The sequence below is a fragment of the Bicyclus anynana genome, chromosome 8 (assembly GCF_947172395.1).
Source record: "Bicyclus anynana chromosome 8, ilBicAnyn1.1, whole genome shotgun sequence".
In the NCBI taxonomy this organism is placed as follows: domain Eukaryota; kingdom Metazoa; phylum Arthropoda; class Insecta; order Lepidoptera; family Nymphalidae; genus Bicyclus; species Bicyclus anynana.
The window spans coordinates 16,574,464-16,597,489 of NC_069090.1; the positions used below are offsets into that span (position 1 = coordinate 16,574,464).

General features: G+C 36.2%; 1 protein-coding gene across 1 annotated transcript in view; it reads right to left on the reverse strand.

Moving 5' to 3' along the window:
- The window catches only part of LOC112045895 (uncharacterized), a 159,705-nt gene extending 156,413 nt beyond the window's left edge, over window positions 1-3,292 (reverse strand). The window contains exon 1 of the mRNA XM_052883159.1: window positions 3,182-3,292. The gene's annotated coding sequence lies outside the window, so the exon portion shown is untranslated. The remainder of the gene's footprint in view (window positions 1-3,181) is intronic.
- Window positions 3,293-23,026: the final 19,734 nt, after the last annotated feature.

Here is a 23,026-nt window from a genome sequence, read left to right on the forward strand (position 1 = left end):
ATATTTATATCTATAATAATGTAAGTCTCAATAACTCCATGGTTTAAGGGTCGAATTCAACATGGAAAGGTCATGCGTTCGATTCCCTCCCAGTATCCACTTTTTAACATGATTATTATCTATTCGAAGATAATAGGGAATATTGGCATATTTCTATAGGAAAATAGAATCAGTAGTATTTAAAAAAATCTTAAACTGAAAAGTTGAAGGTGCGTCCCCCAGACCGGATTCGAACCTACGGCTTTCGGAATTGGAGGCAGAGATCATATCCACTGCGCTATCACGGCTGTTTTTTTTTCAAGAAATTAAACTCAAACAGTGAAGGAAAAACATCGTGACGACACCTGCATACTTGATATTTTTCTTAGTTTTCTACGTGTGTGAAGTCCGCATTGAGCCAGCGTGGAGGACTATTGGCCTATCCCCTCTCATTCTGAGAGGAGACTCGTACTCAGCAGTGAGCCGAATATGGGTTGATGATGATGATGATAAAAATTCTATTATCCATGTAATAATAATAATGCGCGAAGGTCATCGAACTGTTTTGTTTGTCGGCGTCGTTATCGCGCCGGGCGGGTGTAGGTACCCGTCAAGGTCACCCCGCGCTACGCTCAGTGCTGCAGCTTAAGACGTCGACACACTCAACACACGCCACGCGTCGACACGTTAGACTTTAATTATGTATATCGTAATGTTTTAAGTTAAACTTCTTTAGGCAGCTTAACTTGCAGAATAAGATTGTGATTGCGTAACGAAAAGTGTAATCGGGCAAGGCGAACGGACTTTAAGAGGGACAGCTAAATAAGTTTTACTTCAGATCTAAAGCACCTTCGTTTTTTTATAGAAATTCTATTCTATGGTTGACTATTTGAAGTGGCGATTTCAAAGCCATCGCCTATAACACGTCCTACAATGCGGGCATATGACATAAATGTAATGCCAGCCACACACGGTCAATTATACCGGACGCTTTAGGGGTTTGGGAAATTAAAAATATCGATATAAGTTATGGATATGGGGCGCTACATGCGTTGATACATTAGCACCCTGTCATATCAGGGAGACAGAATCAAGACCGGGAGCCGCAGCAGAAAAGCTGAAGTGGCACAAGTATGCCTCTCTGACAGAGTTAGATATTTATACTTTTTGCTTTGGAGACCCTTGGACCATGGAGTCGCAGTGCCAAAAAATTTCTCCGAATTGTTTCACCACGGCTAGGTGCTTCATCTGGTAATAGAAGGGCTGGCTCATTTTTTGCAAAAAAGATTAGCCTGATTATCCAGCGCTGAAATGCAGCCAGTTTACTTGACACCATTCCACTTGGGCATGATTAAGTTATTGAGTTAGCTTAAGTTTGTTATTGTATTATTTCTCGACAAAAAAAAACGTTATGGATGTGGTTTCGATTTTTATTTCCCTTCTTTAAGCATATAGACTTGACGGTAAACTTAATTCGTGTATTGAATAGAATCAGAAAAACATACATACAGCCGAACGTAGAACCTCCTCCTTTTTTGGAAGTCGGTTAAAAATGGCACTACGCACGACGTGAGTGTCTTTACAAAAGAAATTGTAGAGATTTTAACTGTAAATAAAAATAATGTATAAATTTTTAAAAAGAGCAACACTATTGAGTTTATTGTCCGCTTTAGGAACTGCCTTCAGAACCGATGGTAGAGTCTCAACAAATAGTTAAACTGGACGTTTCAAAAGTGGTTGTAAACTAAGTACTTGAAATAAATAAATAAATAAATGAATTTTGAATTTGATTTTGTCCTTGGGTACGGGCCCCTAGCACCCTAGTGTCCTCAAAAAGGATATTAGTCATATATTATATACATGATTACGCAACGTATAAAAGCTAAACACATAAACGTATTTGCTTAGGTCGTACGACTGGAACGAAGCCAACCAAGTTGGTCCGCTACAACAAATCCCAATAAATCGAATAATGACCCAAATCAGAAATTACTCACGCCAGTAGGTATTATACAACAGACTATTTATAATTAGCGTTTAATTAAAACACACGCCCATCGTATCGTGTGTGTGTGGTTAATTACGTTATGACGTGTCATTGGAAACAATGACGGTCGGCCATAAATTAAATTTTCATTTACAGTTTTAAATAAAGCATTTACAACACTAGTAATAGTACTAGAGTACATTACTAGTCACCTGATGGTAAGTGATGATGCAAACTAACATGGAAGCGGGCTAATTTGTTAGGAGGAGGGTGAAAATCCACACTCCTTTCGGTTTCTACATTACAACATACCGGAACGCTAAAATCTCTTGGCGGTACGTCTTTGACGGTAGGGTAACTCGCCACGGCCGAAACCTTCCACCAGTCAGACCTAGACCAATTAAGAAAACCTCTATCGGCCCAGTCGCGGATCGATCCCAGTTCCTCCGTTTTATAAATCCATCGCGCATACCACTGCGCCACGGAGGCCATCCAAGATAAACTAAGCTTTTAGAATAGATGAATAATTTTCAAGTAGATTTTTATAAAAACATAGTATTGGAAAAATATAGTAAATTTACAATCCACTAACTCTGAAAAATCAAAGAAAATCTTTTTTGATGACGGTATTTGGTTCCGTTATTATTCCATATTTCTTTTTTAGCGCAATATTTATTTGACTATATACTTGCCCGGACTTCTTAAGGTTACAGTTTTTGTTGGCAATTTTTCTGTTATCTTTGAATCCCTTGTCAGATTGAAAATATCTTAAATAGTTTTTGATATATCAGTAGAAACCTTTTTTAAAAGTAAAAAGTTTTAGTTATTGTTAATAACTTTTGCAGTTTTTGCGAGCGGCCCTTCAATTTCTTCAAAAACCACCTACATGCAATTCCGAATCGAATGACATCTCAACCATAGATTTAGGAGGAGAAAAAGTTTTGATCTAAAAGGCACTTGTTAACTAGACTAATTATAAGAAAATGGTCTCTTTTTCCAAAAAAAAAATATGCAGATAATGCAAATAATAAGAGAGAAAGAAAATACATTTATTCACTGTAGTGTCATCCTATTTAACATATTATACGACTATCAGTGTCTCAGAGCTCAGCATTAATGCCGTGAATTGCGTAATGCAGCTGAAACCTGGGTGACGTCACAGTTCGCCAGTAATACCCGATGCCCGGGTAGCGGGAACACTGGGTCGGCTCGTACCTGTGCATGGGCGGTGTCCTGTGAGTGTACTGCGCCATGGGGCCGCAGCCGGCATGGCTAGCGGGCGCGCATGCCGCCGGGGCGCCCCGCTAGCTGATCGCCATGGCTCGCCACTACACTGCACTGCACCGACACTACACTGCCACCGCGACCTGCGACCACACCACACATCAACACACGACACACATTACTTCACAAAGGGCTACACTAACGAACTATCTATCTATATATTCTTTTTTTATTTTTTATTCTTCATGACTTAATAAATAAATAAATATACTTAAACAATACACATCACTATCTAGCCCCAAAGTAAGCATACAGAGTAGCTTGTGTTATTATTATTATAATATTAATATACAATTATATACTACATATAAACACTTCTATAATGTATAAATACACACAGACACTGGAAAACACCCATGTTCATCACACAAATATTTTCCAATTGTGGGAATCGAACCCACGGCCGTGGATGCAGAAAGCACAGAGTGGGTCACTACCCACTGCGCCACGCGGCCGTCAAAACTCTTCGATCTTCTTCGACTTCGAGACTTCGATCTCACCTATGTGATGATGCAATCTAAGATGGAAGCGGGCTAACTTGTTAGGAGGATGAAAATCCACACACCCGGAATGCTAAATCGCTTGGCAGTACGTCTTTCTCGGTAACTAGCCACGGCCGAAGCCTCCCACTCCCTTTACACGAGCAAAGTCACGATTACATAATACAACATGACTTCATAGAGTGCTACAATAAAAAAACAATTGTCAGATAAATATAATCTTCGTCATAATCGAGTCGAGAGACGTCCAATGCTGAACTTGGGCTTGGGACTTCCAGACGCGATTTTGAGCCGCTGCATCCAGCGGATCCCTGTAACTAGCTTGAGATCGTCGTCCACCAACAGGACACTATTCGGTACGGACTCGTCATTCCAGCACCTTGGAACCCCGGCGTCCCCATCGACTTTTCGAACAACGAGTATATGCTCCGCCCATTGCCACGTCAGCTTTGCGACACCCAATCTTGATGATACAATGACTCCTGTTACTTCAAGCTTTACAGTAGAACAATGAAAGAGAAGCTCGATTCTATTTTTTAACCGACTTCAAAAAGGAGGAGGATCTCAAGATGTTTTTTTCGCCTTCAAACCGATTAGCATGTAGAACACAATAATATTATGATGTTATTTTTCGCTTTTTAGTTATTAATGGGTACGTTTTTAGGTTTTGAAGTCGATTATATTTTTTTCATTAAAATGTTTTGGACGTTTGTTTTTCTATTCCACATTACAAGTACAAGTAGGTACCGTGTACCTATTTCGATGTAGTTTTCCTTCTTGCAAATGTACCTAATTTAGCAATTGTAAATAAATTTAGCAAATGTAAAAAAAACATAGTCAATGAAGAAAAGTTAGGATTTTGAAATGTTTTTTTATAATAATAATAATAATAATAAACTACGTGGGGTGTTTGTTAAATTACTTATTTGGAATACTTTTACCCCGTAAAATGTCCTGTTGGATAAGGAATGAAATTTTATGTCGGAAAGAAAGAAATTAACTAAAGTTACAAACTTATAATCTGAAGTCTATCTGTGACACGATACCAAAATACAAACAAGCTTTATTAATATTTTTGTCCGGGCTAATCTTGGAACAGCTGAACGGATTTTAATGGGACTTTCACTGGAAGATAGAGGAGATCATTCAACCAACTTATAAGACTACTTATTATCCCGGAAAAATCCGTGGTCCCGGCGTCCGCTAGTTAACACTATAAAGAAAGCCAAGCAAACTTTGGCAAGTTGTTTACAGTTAGTAGGTAGGTATATCGTTTGTTATGTCTATTGTTCAAACTATTATTTGTATTTTTTCAGGTACTTAGGTAGTTGCCACCAAATGCCTTCTTGGACATGACTTAGCATGTGGCTACAGTTCATGAGGTCCTGAGTTCGAACACTGCCCTGGGTTTAGTCACAAATCACAGGCTGTGAAATTTTAAGTACAAATTCTCAGCCCCGAGTTTCAAAAAAAAAGCGCAGGAGGAATTGACCTCTGCCTCCGATTTGAGGGTGTGGGTCCGAATCTGGTCCGGGCATGAACCTCAAAATTTTTAGTTGTGTGCATTTTAAGAAATTAAATATCACGTGTCTCAAACGGTGAAGGAAAAACATCGTGAGAAAACCTGCATACCAGAGAATTTTCTTAATTATCTCCGTGTGTGAAGTCTGCCAATCCGCATTGGCTATTGGCCTAACCCCTCTCATTCTGAGAGGAAACTCGAGCTCAGCAGTGGGCCGAATATGGGTTGATAATGATGATGTATGAAAAATATTAAAATACTTACCTACTTATCAAATGTATTGACGATTCGAGATAGTGTAAATGAAAGTAAAATGAGAAAAATACGAACTTTATGTTTGGTATAAAGTCTATGTATCTCTATTATGTAGGCAGGTATGTCCAATACGAAAAGAATAGGTAGGTAGATATTTTAACTTTATTTTCATTTGTGATCTTAGATAATTCCACAAATCAGATCTTTGCAAAAATTCCAAAACGATTGCATTTGTAAAGTATCTGGAATTGTTGAATTTAGCACGGAAAAGTTTCAACTTTTCACTCAACAATTCTCAAAAAGCAACATTTGCATTAATTTAGGGTTTCCTTTTCGTCAACACACACTGCCAAAAATATTTGCTCTTAGATTATTTTGTACCTACTTATAAACTTTAACAGAAGCGAAAACTGGTTTTGGGTTTTTTAATCTTTTTACAATCGTCTTAGAAGTATTGTCTGATTATCCCACATTTATGTAACGCCACGATTATTAACAAAATCAAAACTTCCATGAAGTTTTGGTCGTGAGATTGTTGTCTCGGTGACACGAAATTACTAGGTAACAAATATCAAAGTGACATTTCAAAAGATTATTACAATGTGTTAGCCTATTTTGAATGCAAATAAAGCACAAATATTAACTGCGTATTTCAGAAAGACATTCATATACGAGCCTCGAGCGGCCAGCGGCAACGCGCAACCTTGTAGGCCTAAATGAGCAAGCTACAACTTTCTACATCTCGATGTACCAGTTTCTGGGGAGTCGCATGCCTCGACATATCCACCACTGGACCTACTCGATATGAGCTTCTGATACTATTATCTTATCGCACATAACACTAAGCATACTCGGGTGACACGGCACTGTCACAGTGTCCTCTATTAATTTAATAATAAGTCACGAGAATGTTAAATAAATGTTTGACGCAGTTAGACGCGTGACGAAGGGAAAGTTAATTATGAAACACAAAACTTTCTAAGGCAGGTGGGACTAGATTCTTGGTGTATAAGGTAGATATAAATGTAAGTTTCCAGAATTCATTGCACTCACCTTTAACTAAATCCGCAAAGCCCTCCAACGGGACTGTATTTAGCACGATTCTCACTCGCGCGGCACAATACGCACTCAGATTACACAAAATATACTTTACGGAACGAATTGCGCAACACTACTTCCTTCAATTTTCTTATTTAGCACGAGACTTTTCACGTTACGGAACACGTTTAATGTTTTCGAAAAGTCCATTGAACCGTTTCGTATGAAATTTACGTCCAGCGAAATTATAAGTACGAAGTGGCATCGGTGTACATAGACGACGTATTCGTTTGCGCGGCGCTGCCGCTAGGCGGCGCGGCGCGGGGCGGAGCCGCGCGGGGGGGCGAGCGAGCGGGATAGAGAGAGGCGCCGCGGGCCACGTCGCAGGCCGCAGCGCGAATGTTTAATCACGGTGTACTTTTAGGAATCTATGTGAAAATGGCGATTGTTTAGATGGCGAAGACATTAGCGGATGGTGTTGCGCGGTGTGGTGACCTTTTCTATGGCGCGTCACCGCGAACGGCGATAACACGAGGTCGTCGGTCGCGCGGCGTTGCCAGCGCGCGCCATTCGTCCGCCGCACGTTTCGTGGTGTTACGAAGTATCAGCGAAATTCAGCCCTTCGACTTCATGGGACAGGCTCGTGGGTAGGTAGCTTCTGCAATCTGCTCAGTCCCATCCCATGGGCACATCGGGGCACGGGCATGGGCATAAATCTACGGGCACGGGCGACACATGCGCCTCATGCCCTTCCATGGCTCTATTGAATATAAATATAATTAATTTTGACTCCTCTTTAACGATCTGAATAATCGTGACATAACTGTATATTAGCCAGTTTAAGCTTCTATTTTAATGTATCGTTACTTATCATCGCATAATGCTAGCCAATCACCATCCAATGTGCATGACATCATGGACATCGCGAACAACACATGATCAATTTTATCGGTTGTCCTGTCGTTAGCGCTGCAGGCACATGAACTTGTGGCCACTACTTCGCGACGATAAGGATTTTAATGAACAGACTTCTATACAAAGATACCGTACTTTTTACCTCACTTCCCTATTTAAAGGAAGGAGGTCTGCACCTCTAGAATATGACTATCACATATCTGCGTACATTGTGCATCCCACTCCTTACGTAATAATAATAATAATAATAATAATAATAAAGCCCTTTTATTTTCTCCTTATAACATTTACAATATTTTTTAGTAACAATAATTCCTTAAATCTAGTGTTAGTATATTTAATATTTACAATAGGTATGTTAAAAAATATGTTTTTTTTTTTTTTATAACAAAAGAGTTTTTTTTTTTTTAAATTACAAGGATCCCTCATAGGGTATAGGCCTCCCCCAGTTCCTTCCACTTGTTTCTGTCTTTTGCTATTACTGTCCAATTTCTTCCAGCTATATGTATAAGGTCATCACACCAACGGGATTTCGGACGTCCTACACTTCGTTTTCCTCCTGGACCTGGCCATACTGTTGTGGAGTGAGTCCATCGTTGGTCTGTTGATCTAGCGATATGGCCAGCCCATCTCCACTTCAGTTTTTGTGCTCGTTGTACCGCATCTGTTAGCTTCGTTTTCTTTCTTATTTCTTTGTTTTGCACTTTATGTAGCCTGCGTAGATTCAGTAAACTTCTCTCCATCGCTCTTTGGCAAATGGCTATTTTGTTTTTAACTTTATTTGTATAGACCCATGTTTGACTACCATAAGTTAATGTAGGAAGTATACACGTTTCCATGACAGTTCTTTTAATGTCTAAACTATATTTGCCTTTCATAATTTCCTTCTGTGACCAATATTTATTCCAGCTTAAAGTTATTCTCCTATCCACTTCGTCCTCGGTGTTGGAATCATTGAATGAAACTTGCTTGCCCAAGTATATATACGAATTAACGTATTCGATTTCAGTTTTATTTAAGTATATTTGTTTAGGTATACTATTAGTTATAATTTTCGTTTTTGTTATATTCATTTCTAGACCTACTTTTTTACTTTCAGTGTCTAGGGATTTAATCATCTTTTCCAGTGTATTACTGTTTTCAGCAAAAAGAGCAATATCATCTGCAAACCGTAGATGGCTTAGATGTCTGTTCGCTATATTTATACCTTTGTCTATCCAATTCAGTTTTTTAAAAATGGTTTCCAGTACTGCGATAAACAGTTTTGGAGATAGTGGATCTCCTTGTCTGACTCCTCTACTTATGTTTATTATATCTCCCCTATTTTCTAGTTTAATTTTACTTATGCTATTCTTATAGATGTTCCTGAGAATGTTAATGTATGTTGTGTGGATATTGCATTCTATTAGTGCTTTCCAGATGGAATCATGAAAAATGCTGTCAAATGCTTTTGTATAGTCTATAAATGCAATATACAGGGTCCTGTTATACTCTTTGTACTTTTCAATTATTTGCTCCATTGCATGTATGTGGTCCATTGTGCTAAATCCAGCACGGAATCCAGCTTGTTCGTATGGTTGAAAATTATCAATTTCAGGTCCTATTCTATTCACGAGAATGCTAGTAAATAGTTTGTATATGCTAGAAAGTAGACTTATTGGCCTATAATTTGAAATATCTAAAGGGTCACCCTTTTTGTACAGAAGTGTAATATCTGAAGACAGCCATTGATTCGGTACAACTTCAGTATCTAGAATCATATTAAATAAGTCTGCTAAAGGCACCACCAACTGATAGGCTCCAATTTTTAATATTTCGTTAGGTATGTTGTCTGGTCCCGTGCTCTTTTCTGTTTTTAGGTTTTTTATGCATTTTAGTATCTCTATTTCGTCAATTGGTTTTAACTCATTTGTTGAGTCTATACTTTCAAAATCTCGTAAATCTAGGCTTTGTGTATTTGGTTGACCCTTATATAGCTGCCTATAAAATTCAGTGGCGCTTTCCATCAACTCTTTTCTTGACTTTGTTTTTCTAGCACCTTTTTTTAAAGTCTGTATCCAGTCTTTATGTGTATTTAATTCTTTAAAAGCCTTTTTACTACTTCTATACTGAGTTATATTTTTTATTATTTTTGCTTTTCTATATTGTTCATAGTCATTTTTAATGGCTTTGTTTGTCTTTTTGAATAGAATACCTAAATCTCGTCTTGAATCTTTATTTTTGCCTGTTTTTCTTAAAAGTTCTGCGCGCTGTTTTATAAGCATTTTAGTTGTAATGCTTAGAATATCTAGGTTATTTTTTTTTTGTTGGATGTTAGATCCTGAGCTATTTTTAATTGTGGATTCTAGTATGTCATAGTAGGTTTGGACTGTTTCACTTGTTTTTGGATAGGTAGCTAATTGTTTAAGGTTTTCTTTCAAATTGTTGACGTATGTTTGGATTTCTGATTCCGTTATTGGTATGCGTATAGAGGTTTTGTATGATTTTCTGCTCTTTTTTAAGTTTTTTAATACTAGTGTAGCTCTTACGAGGCGATGATCAGAAGAGAAATCGAATTCATTAAGGACTTCAATATTTGTTACGTATCTCAGGCAGTTAGTTAATATGAAATCTATTTCGTTTTTAGTTTTTCGATCCGGTGAGATCCATGTCCATCTTCTATTTGGCTTTTTATTGAAGTAAGTGTTTATAATCGACAGCTTATGTTCAAATGCGTATGATATTAGAATTTTTCCTCTTTCATTTCTTTGTCCATACCCGTATGAACCCATAATTAGCCTTTCGTTTTCTTTTGGTTTTCCAATTTTTGCGTTAAAGTCGCCAATCACAAACACATTTTTGTCAGACTTTTCATGTGCTTTTTCTAAAGTAGAGTAGAAGCGGACCAATTCATCTTCTGTACTACGTTCTGTCGGAGCATATACTTGTATTATAGAAATATCAAAGTTATCAATTTTTAGCTGTAAAAGTGCTACTCTATCGGAAAATCCAGTGAAATCTACTATATTGTTCTTATATTTCTTTTTTACCATGAATCCAACTCCATGTGATCCTTGTTTCTCTCCCTTGTAAAAGAAGATGAAGTCTGAATATTCTTCTATTTTACATCCCTCTCGTCTAATTTCAGCAAGGCCTAATATATCATAGTTAATATTTGTTAATGCATGATTTATTTCTATAAGTCTTTCTGGAGAAGCGAGAGATCTCGTGTTATATGTACAAATTTTAAGTTTGGATTTACAATATAATGTATTTGGTTTATATGTTGTAACTGGGGGGTTTTGGTCATACTCCTCCACGCTGACCAATCGTGTTGGAGGAGAGAGAGGGTCCGTAGTAAATGATTGCTATTTTTCTATACCACTACAACCGGGTATGGCTGACTCCGTAATTGCAAACTTTTCTTTTTTAGTAAAATTTCGTCCATTTTTGTTGTTCCAGTAGGATGTTAAGGTGTTCTTTTTCTGTGCTTGTGGGTGTGGCGCTTTGTTAGTAGTCCCATAACGAGTATATTTTTCTGGAGGAGAGCTTGAATGGCTTCTTTTATTTCCTCTGTTTAAGGCTTCATTTGGTGGAATAATAATTAGTTTGTCATATTTTATGAACACTTTGTTACCTTTTTCCCTCTGTTCTTTAGCTTTGTTTTGAAGTTCTCGTCTCTTTAGCAAGACATTTGGCGGAAAGTCTTCTTTAATGTAACAGTTTTTAGATTCCAATAATTTTTTGTTGCGTAATATCTGGATTTTTCTTTTTAATGTAGAAAGTGTTACAACAATAGGTCTTATTTTTTCGCCTTTCTTGCCTATTCTCCTTAGGGACTGTATATCGAAATCGGTACAACTTATCTTCATAACGTCATTAAATAGATCAAGGATATTCTTGTTTAGTTCGTCGTAGTTATGCTCTTTTTCTTCTATACCGAAAATAATAATGTTCCTTTCTCTGACTCGTTTTTCAAGTAGGTCTAATCTTTGCTCCTGTGAACTAACAGTATCTTCTAAACTTTGTAGCTTACTTTGTACATGATCGAATTTCTCATTAATTTTGTTTAGCAAGTTGATTTCGCTATTTCGGACACTGTCTTTTGTTTCATTCAAATCTTCCTGTATCTTTTTTAAAAGTTGTACGATGTTTTCCATTATAATTTAATTATATATTGCTGATATTTAAATTTAGATAAATATAAAAAACCGAAAATATAATTTTTTTTTTTAATCCGGGTTTCGAACCGAGGGACTCGACTACGGAAGCTAGGGCAGTTCCAATCACGCCACAGGTTGGCTTATACAATATGATGAATTTTGTAATCCGTATCGTCGCTGTCTAACTTGTCTTTTAATTTGACGTTTTTTAATGTTTGACCCTCAATTCACTTGTCGTATATATTTATTATTATGTTCAATGCTGTTGTTTCGCTTTAAATTATTGTTTGTGATCACGATTACACGCACGACACAGGAAAACAATAATCCAATAACTTTATTTTCGTGAAAAACTATGAGTTATTCGAGTACAAAGTGTTTTGTTATTGTTGTTGTTTTTGATTTTCACTCCTTACGTAGGTACCTACAATAGTTTCACGTGTTAAATTAAACGTGGCTAATAAATAATAACATAATTAACATAAGCACTTGCAAATGAAGCAATTAATTTATTATTCGATGAGCTGTCAGTATGAGTTGGCTACATAAGTCCATTTTCCTTCCTCGTGATTATTGTGTAAAGTAAGTAAACAAGGGTTCTAAAGTACCTACTTACTTTATCAGTTGCGTCTATATAAGTCTACAATCATTTTAATTTCCTAGAATAGACCTATCTAATCACTGTAAACTATATCAAATGATATATATGAGCAATTTTAAAGCGTATATTTAGTTTGCCCTCGTTGGTCCAGTGGTTAGTTTATGTGGCTTCGGATCATGACGTCCTGGGTTCGAGTCCTAGTCGATCTATGAAATAGGTATAGAGCTTTTCTTTCTTCCATAAAATACTCAGTCCAGGAGAAAAAAATGTTAAGTAAATTCTTTAACGACCACTACCAGACAGTGGCGAATAATGGAATTTTGACGAAGGTAAGCCGTCCCAAAGAAAAGGAAATTACTACTGCATGATACAAACTCCGATTTCTCGTACGTCATGTAGGTATATGATTGTATAGGTACATACATATTCATGTAAATGATTGTATAGGCCTGTACATACATATTCATGGATATGATTGTTTGGATTTTTAAAAAGAAACCCGGCGGGAATCGGCCTGTATGGCTCTTTGCCTCTGCTACCAGGTGTTTAATTAAAATTATGATAATGGTAGGGGTAGACGGCTTCACGTGCTATCGGAGACACGGGGGTGTAACACCATCAACTTTCCAACTCCGGACTGAAAGAAAAGCTACTATAAGCTTTTTTTTCATAAGAAGTTTTTAGTATAAAATGTTTTCTGTAGCATAAATAAGCCCGGAGTATTAGTATAAGAAATACAAATTTCATAGCCTGACCTAGGACTCGAACTAAATTACAAAAATCAAAATTCATTAATTTCAAGTAGGCTTGGTTAACAAGCACTTTTGAAACGTCAAGTTTGACTATTTGTAAAGACCTAGAATTAGAACCTCGTGCCACATAGGCTAACTAAACCAACATGCAGATAAAAGAAAATATAATATGATTGTAAATCTTTTTGACGGCCGCATGGCGTAGTGGGTAATGACCCTGCCTCCTGCATCCACGGCCGTGGGTTCGATTCCCACAACTGGAAAATATTTATGTGAATATGGATATTTTCCAGTGTCTGGGTGTATAAGTATTTAACTATTTATACTTAACATATGATATAATCCGCTATCTTAGTACTCATGACACAGGCTGAAGCTGGTGTAGTAATGCGTGTATTGTATAAGGATATTTATTTTTGTTATTATTATTGCAGTCAGTATTATTGCCACCATTCCACATATTATTTTACTAGCTGACGCCGCGCGGTTTCACCTGCGTGGTTCCCGTTCCCGTATGAATACGGGGATAATATATAGCCTTATAACCTTATAACCTTCCTCGATAAATGGGATATCTAACACTGAAAGAATTTTTCAAATCGGACCAAACAAATAAATAAACAAACAAACAAACAAACTCTTCAGCTTTATAATATTAATATAGATAATGCTTCTCTGATAGAGAGAGTCGCATAGGTATTTGTTGGTACACATAGGCTACATTATGTTCTCTTTTAACTACTACTAAGTAGTAATATGTGTATTCTGTAAGTATATTTATTTATTTCTTTTTGTTTCTTTTACAGTGGAAACCATTGGACCATGGAATCGAATCGCAAATTATTTACTCTGAATTACTTTACTGGGGCTAGTTACCTCGACTGGTGACAGTAGGGGTGGCTCATTTTTTGCGCAAAGGATCAGCCTGGCTATTCAATGCGGAAATGTAGTCAGTATTAATGCCACCATTCCACGACGGCATGATTTGTATTAGCTATTAGAACAAGTTAGATTAAGTTTCCTAATGTATCCTTTCTCAATTTATCCATCATTAAATTATACCTAGTATAGCTATTATGATAAGTTAGATAAAGCTATTTAATGTATCCTTTCTCAATCTATCCATAATTAAATTACAAGTAGTATAGGTATTAAAATAAGTTAGATCTACATTATACTTAGTATAGCTATTAGAATAAGTTAGATAAAGCTCCTTAATGTATCCTTTCTCAATCTATACATAATTAAATTATACCTAGTATAAGTATAAAAATTAGTCAGATTTACATTATACTTAGTATAGATATTACAATAAGTTAGATTAAGCTCCGTAATGTATCCTTTCTCAATCTATCCGTAATTACATTATACTTAGTATAGTTATTGGAATAAGTTAGATAAAGCTCCTTAATGTATCTTTTCTCAATCTATACATAATTAAATTATACCTAGTATAAGTATAAAAATTAGTCAGATTTACATCATACTTAGTATAGATATTACAATAAGTTAGATTAAGCTCCTTCATGTATCCTTTCTCAATCTATCCGTAATTACATTATACTTAGTATAGTTATTGGAATAAGTTAGATAAAGCTCCTTAATGTATCCTTTCTCAATCTATACATAATTAAATTATACCTAGTATAAGTATAAAAATTAGTCAGATTTACATTATACTTAGTATAGATATTACAATAAGTTAGATTAAGCTCCTTCATGTATCCTTTCTCAATCTATCCGTAATTACATTATACTAAGTATAGCTATTAGAATAAGTTAGATTAAACTCCTTAATGTATCCTTTCTCAATCTATCCATAATTAAATTATACCTAGTATAGATAGCTATTAGAATAAGTTAGGTGTATCCTTTCTCAATTTATCCAATATTAAATTATACCTAGTATAACTATTACAATATTATAAGTTAGATTAAGCTCCTTAATGTAACCTTTCTCAATCTATCCAAAATTCAATTATACCTAGTATAGCTATTAGAATAAGTTAATAATTATGTTCGTTGATGTAGGTATCCTTTCTCAATCTATCCGTAATTAAATTATACTTAAATACGGAAGTCTGTCAGTCAGTTGTAATGGTTAAACCGCTGAACCGATTTGGATGACAAACTGGAGTAACAGGCGTCCTCTAATAATTTTTAAATTCCGTTAAATAAGTATTTACGCAATTGAGGCGATACACTTTCAGAATTGCTAACCTCTTCCCTTTTCAAAACTCGGTTAACTAATAGAACAGCTTCCTGGAGTTAAAATACCAGTTTAACATTAAAACTTACCTATAGTTTGAAACACAGATAGATAGTAATTTGTGCGGTAGGTATTACAACAAATTCGTGTTCTCCTCTTGCGTGTTAGCATTTTTTTATATGCACGGAAGTGGTATCATACTAATTTGACTTTCATGTTAAACAAAAAACCAGCCTAGTCCAAATCGAACTTTCGCATCTAGGGTTCTGTATGTCTGCGTATTAAAATGATTATGTAGCTTTACTGAAATTCTATACCTTATAGATTTTTATTTCCTCGTCAAGATGTTTTTAAAGGTTGTAAGTGGGTAGGTGTGTATATCTTTTGAATGTGTACTTAGGATAGGTTAACATGACGTCTTCCTGCCAGTTTCTTTTTTTACAAAATTACATCTAAAGTCATCTATATTCGGTGTAGGTTTTTTTCAATATCAGCTTCGTGTGAACGGTACTATGAACAATGTATACGCAACTATTTATTCGTTAAGACGTAGGTATATATAAATAACGTGCAGGACAATGCCGTGTGAAAAGTTATTTCACTGCTCCAAGAGACTGCAGTTCGGAGTATTTGGTATTCATATTCATCATGACAACTCCACGTGTTTTTGAGAAAAAGAATCATTCCAGACCAACAACAAAGAGATCGCAGAAGAATTCCATTTTTTCTTTTCAAAGTTGGTAGTACACGAGATCGCATAGTTTTCGCATTTTATGAGTTGGTAACATTTTTTTTTTGCATAAATTTGAATGAATGATGATCTTTGTTTGATTACCTACCTGCTTTAAGCTTCGCACATTGTACTCACGAAAATCAGTCCTTCTATTTCGGGGATTAAAATACCTAATATGTCCTAGGTAAAGAACAAGAAGAAAAATTAAAATCCTACTTCCTTCTATCCGCGAAAATTTGTATGGATGTTTGTTTGGATGCCAACAACAATCGGTACAGAACCGATTTGGCTGAAATTTGGAATAGAAATAGATTTTACTCTGGATTAACACATAGGCACTTTTCATCCGGGAAAAATCCATCCGAGGGATTTGTCAAAAACTAAATTTCACGCCGACGAAGTCGCGGGCGTCTGTTAGTCAGTTATATAACTTAAACATTCATTTAGGTAGTTAATTTTACAACATTCACTATTTAGTATGAAAATCTATTACTTGGACTTTACGAACAGGCACTTTAATGTTATTCAAATACCTACTGCTGCGAAGCCGACACCTGCGACTCGCTTCGCATGAAAATCTGTTTTCAACAAATCCGCAAGAACCATGGATTTTCCGGTATAAAAGAAGCACTTGTCAGTCAAATCGTTGAAGGCGTAACAAACATACACACTAAGACACATAAAATGTATGTGATAGTGATCATGTTTCTGTGTACTTACTTATAACTTTGGTGCGATCTATCAAATTTGAAACAAACAATCTTTCTTGTGAGTCGGTTAAACACGAACCACACTAAACAAAGAATATTCTCGAAATGACCGAAACAATAAAGGATGTAATGTGTCTAATAGGTCATTTCCCTAACGACATTTTGATGACGCAGCGATTTTCGAACATCTAAGCGCATTACATACATAAAACATAAGATTTCTCTTACGTCATTTATAAAATGACTTGAACGACACGAACTTGAACATAAGGATATCCTTATAACTGATCGCCCCCGGTAGTGCAGCGGTAAGTTTGTGCAGCTTCAGCTCATGAGGTAGCTGGAGTCGGCTGGTTGAGCCGTTTACCTACCTTCTGTGTGTTTGTAATTCTCGTCAAACAAATAGGTCTAGTCTAAAGTCTAAAGTCTAAGTAGCCTTTGAATTCTGCAGTTGCAACATGCGCAACTACGTACCAATCAAATATCAATAGATAGATGTTTTTATACAGTCATAGATTCACCTCGTGTTTAGGGACGACTTCGGCAGGTCTATTTTTTTGCGTGAAGAAGATCGCTTACGTAAAGTAATTTTTCTTTTACTTATCTGACCTGAGACTCAACAAGAGACTTAATGGTGCATCATGAAACAGTTGGAGGAGTAAAGATAATCGCTTGCTAAATCCAAAACCCCCTCGTCGGATTCGCTGTGTTGAATAAAACTGTACCCCCTGCAACGCTTGGCTCGAGCCTCGAGCCGCGAAGTGAGCGCGCCCGTTAGTGCACGGAGCGGCAACGTCGCCGAAACATAACCCGAAATGCCATGCCAACATTTCTAGGAGGTTTCAAATTTTAAATCATTTTTGGAACATGGACGAAATAAAACTAAGTAGTGGGTATACTATAGGTATATACCGGTACCGTCTCCAGATACTTTTATTGAAATATGTGATTTACAAAAATAAAAGATTACTGCATCTTAGTATTTCTGACTAAGTACTCAATGGTACTTCTTGTAGGTATATCTCCATTAATTCTGCCTGCCTACCTGCTTACCTTAATACCTAATTGGTTTAGAAAGTAGAAACAGTTATTTTTAAAAATGGAATTCATAGGATATTTTGTAGCTATCGTTGTATATACCTATCTAAGTACATATTTGGAGAGCATTGATCGAGTCAGATTGCTTTTAAAACCATTCTTGTGATGACTTAATAAACATTTCATATTGCCAGATGATTGACGCTTTTCATTGGTGTTTCTAGATCATTTTCTTTGTGAAAGCTTCTGTGGAATATGATACCTATTCATTATTATGTTTTGTTAAAATTTCAGATAGGTAGTTATAGTGTAATTTATACGACTGCAAAATTACACTAAAATAATTATAAAATTGGCAATATTATAAACCTGTCCAGTAGCTTAATCGATAAAAAGAGTAACCCAATAGAATATGAAATAATAATCTGAGAATATTGGATGCAATTTCAAAACCAAATTACGAAGGTATTGCAACTTGATGAGATATCTATGAGATAATTATTGCTTTGAGTTAGGTTGAAACCTTAATGATTTGCGTTAAAGCCTATCTACTATATTCGATAAACCATTATATAGCTTAGTATAAAACTTAATTCATCGTTTTTAAATAGCCTGATAGTTAATGTTGCTGCCACCGAGGTACGATCTAAACTAACGTGAATAGAATTTTCGATTTCTCTAGGGGAATAGACATTTATTTTGCAGGCTCATAAAAAGATATAGGCACCTATTACGGAGCTCTTACCATTATGGAACTCTCCGGGCTTTTAATTCTGTTAGTAGAGGGGCTTGAGCTCCCGGTAAGCCTTAACGAGGAGGTTTTGCCGTGACATAACTATGATATGAAAAACATTGTGAATATACTAATACCTACTCGTAAGTCGTATAGAATACAATATTCCCTATATCCGTCGAATTTAGATATATATTTTTATCAATTTAATACAAATTGATAGATGTGCAGAATTACTGTGAAACTGTAGGTACGAGTAAGTGCACCAAAATATTGTTAGTAAACGCTACTTATTCATAATTATATTTTGTCTGGTGGTGGAAATCAGCCGCAATAGTTACCACCCTACGGACAAAGACATGCCGCCAAGCAATTTAACGTTTGGATTCCAGTACCGCCACGCAGAAACCGTCAGAGGTATTGAATAACCATGTACGTCTTCCAAGTAAGCCCGCTTCCGTTTCATACTACTTAGTCACTTAACATCAGTCAAGAACTAACACTTGTCTATATAAATGAATCTTGAATCTTCCTAAGCACAAATCTCAAGAACGAATGAACCGATTTTGCTAATTCTTTTTTTAGAATACTCCTTGAAGTACGAGGATGGTTCGAGTTTTATTTTTAGGGTAGGGTAATTCATTTTAAGTTAGGGGTAGGGTAATGATAAGGTAGGGGTAGGGAAAAAGTGCAAAAAAATCAAAGCGAAGCTTTACCGGGTCCGGTTATTTTTTCAAGTAATTTTTCAAGTGTTTTTTTTTTCGGAATAATGGCTCCTGAAATTAGCGCGTTCAAGCAAGCAAACAAACAAACTATTAGTCTAGATATAATAAAAATCCAACATTTTTTGCGCATATATTGGTTTCCTCCAATACATGCGCCAGTATACTGCTCTTTTAAATAAGGATAATAAATTGGTAAAATAATGTATTATATTGGTTTAACTTTAATATTGTTAGTCTAACACGAGTAAATAATCTATAATAAGTAATTATGCTCGTGTTAAGTCAATTTGCTATGCTACGTATTTTATTTATTATTTTATTGCGCAGTTTATTTATTGTGACATTGTAGTATAATTACTTTATCTATAAATGGATTTTTAAATTTCATTTAATAATACAGAATTTATTAGGTTATTTGAAAATCTTTCGGTACCTACAAATTATTTCACTTCATTAGAAAAGTATTACCAATGATTTCACCCTAAAAAAAATCTGTGTCTAAAAACTCTATAGTTTCACAAGATTTTAGGAACCGATTTTTTTTAATAGACCTTCACCTTTTTGTCGTTAAACGTCTACATCTATCCTCAAATCCAATCTTTATCGGCGTGAAAACGTTATTAACAGAGACGGTTTGTTCCTCATTTATAAAATTGGTATGTGATTATTATTAATTATAAAAAACATGACACATCTATAGATAATTAATTAGAACCGGAGTACATGTTGTACTCCTCCTCTTAAAAGTCGAAATTGGCGAAGCTTAATCTAACTGCTGGGTTGGAACTACGAAGTGCCAAAAATAAAAGGAAAATTCGTAGTGACCCCGACTGCTTAGAAATTGAATTGTTGCTAAAATCCCCAAGTAAAATGTTATTAGATATTATAGGACATAAGTTACGATAATCTATGCCTTTACTAGACTTTAGTCAACCGGCAGTTTTGTATATTTATAAGAGCGCAGTATGGCCGGTCATGCTCGCGCTCGGATGTAGTCGTTCTAGAAAGGAAATCCACTGTACCTACCTACTACATTGATCGCGCTCCACTACGAATTATAAATTCTGAACTCATCTTTAAACAGTATATCTTATATACTCTGGTAGGACCTTTTTCAATATCTCAATCGAGTGTAACTCTATTTATTACAATGTCACACATAAAATCGAGTGGTGGTGCAGATAATTTTGTTGAAAGTTTAATATTAATTTAGTCCATCTCAAAAATATCATCTCATATTAATTTAGTCCATCTCAAAAATAGGAGATGTTAAAATCTTGTGAATATCCAGGTAAGTAGGCACTCAGAATAGAGATCCTGTGTAATAATAATAAATAATCGGGGTCCATTTCGGCTAAGTATATAACTAATAATATTTTGTAAGTATCTCTCGTTTCTGGCGTGCTATATTCCTTGAAATGAAACGGGATTTGTATTTAATTTCAAGGAATAGAGAGTAAGACATGACTGAAATTTTTCATAGCCGAAATAAGTAATGATTTTTTTAAAAGATAGTAGCCTATATTTTCAATAAGAACAATTCCTTTTCCCCTGCAATCAGACATAAACAATAAGGATAAATGGTAAATCTGCAATATAACTTTTTACACCAAATCACAGCAACGCTGCTTGATGGTAGCTTTTAGCAGGGAAAACGACTGCCTCGGGTGACTACTGTCACAGAGAGTACTAACAGTGACACAGTAACTTAGTACCCAGCACCATCTCTCTCATCATTATCAATATCAGGAAATTGACATGGCCTCCTGTAAGGACTTCCAGACACCGAGTCTTTAGCCGCCAGCTTGATGTCATCGGTCCATCTAGTGGATACCTAATCGACAAAAACTGCACCCACCAGTGGTGGCCGACCCACACACGATTCTAACATCGTGAGATCCCAAATTCTATCAGATCTTCGAACTATGTGCCCCGCCCATTGCATCGCATCAGATATGCAATTCGCTGAGCTATGTCGGTGACTTTGGTTTTTCTGCGCAGAAATAGTTACCTACCTACCTTTTTCATCGTCTGCTGAATGGCTGAACCTTCTTATGAGGCTCATTGTTAAATGACTACCTACATTTTATAAGTTTATAACATCATTATCTCTTCCGTGGCCAGGTAAAAAACACCATCCCAAAAATAAATAATTTACCTACATAATAATATAACGTAGGTAGGTATAATAACGGACGGTCTCAGCGGGTTTGAGAGGCAGCGGGCAAAGTAAACCCCGAGTAAAACTTTTTAATGTAGCTTTCAAGTTTCACGCAACGGGTTGGCAGCGGCACGGCGTGGCATCGATCGCGCGACGTTGCCGCTCCGTGCGCTCGCCGCGGCTTGCGGCCGTGTTTATTTTTACTGTTTGTTGCCAATCAATTATACCTACGGGGGAATAATGACACCTGCTTGCAAACGACGTGGCTGCATTTAGACCGTTCCTCGAACTTCTAACGTCTAATGCATTTCTAGGAATAACTTATTCTTCAAGACCTAAGTATACACATATACAGAAGAGTAGTAAGAGTATAGTAGGTAGGTTTAGGTTTACTACAAATCGTTCGGTTGACAAAAGCCAAGTACTGGGGCGGACGTATGTCAGTCCCAACTCCCAGCACATGTCTGGTTCACAAAACGCATAACTCTAGGGCGATTGTTGCTGCCTCCTAGAAGCAGATTAGCAATAAGAGCTCTAGCCAGTGTGATACGCTTTTCGATTCTGGTCCGTCCGTTTACCCGTCCCGTCGTTCAGGGAATTTGACACCCGCAATACGACAGACACGCCGCAACGGCTCTACAGAATAGAATCGAATGCGTATCACTTAGGCCCTCATATGTTACGAGGTATTCACCTAAAATCTGATTTAGAACCGCAACTAACGCCATATTTCGTCATACAGGCAAACGAGGCAATTTTGGTCTTAAATTAAGAGGCATATGTCACAATAGAATCCTTCAAAGTTCTCCTCAATTGCTCATCATCCTGGTTACTGATACCATCCTGTAGTTCCTCTATGTTGTTGGTTTGCAATGTCTGCTGAGGTAAGCTACGGATAGTATCGATTTGCGACGCTTCGTGTCGTACTGACTCGAGAATGTATTCGTTTTTGAATTTTGTATTTGAAACGGCTACGACACCGTCGTGTTCCGTGCGCTCTATCTGCCTATTAATCTTTAATCTGCGGTTAGGTACAGTTTACGATGATCCAAATCATGAGAAGACAAGACATTAGAAATTCAGATAAGTTCCTCCTTCGAATATTAACTCGTTTATTAGTTTTAATTCTTAAAAATAGACAAAATATATCTAATACAAAACACTAAATTGAAAATTCATTAATAATGATAAAATATTCATCATTATTATTAAAATCAACAATTTACATTTAATTTTACCTAAAATTACCTAATTTTCTACATATATATCTAGTGATATTTTAATTATAAAATATGCTAAACTTAATAGGTGCAAATACTATTAATCTAATTAATTTAGGATTTAGGTAGGAATAGTTCTAACCAACTGCGGTTCTAGGCTTTTCATCTAAAATTAGTATTTTTTAGAGGTACTTAGGTATAATATCTGACGGAATACAACAGCTAGCCCACCAGACGTTAAGTGGAACACAATCGCCTATGGCTACGCCTGCCAGAGCAACACGTCGCAGGACATGTAAGCGCGTTTTCAACTGCGTCGTCGGGACATAATAAATTATAATTCTACAAAAAAATCGAAACAAAAGCAAGTACTGAGGGCCTAGTGGCAGTTTGACACTGTGACGATCACGTTAACGTAAACGCGAATTTCTAAGGAATTGAAACAGTGCCATCTAGTGGCACTACTGCACAACTGTTTCAATTCCATATAAATGCGCGTTTAAAATAACAGTAATTTAAAAT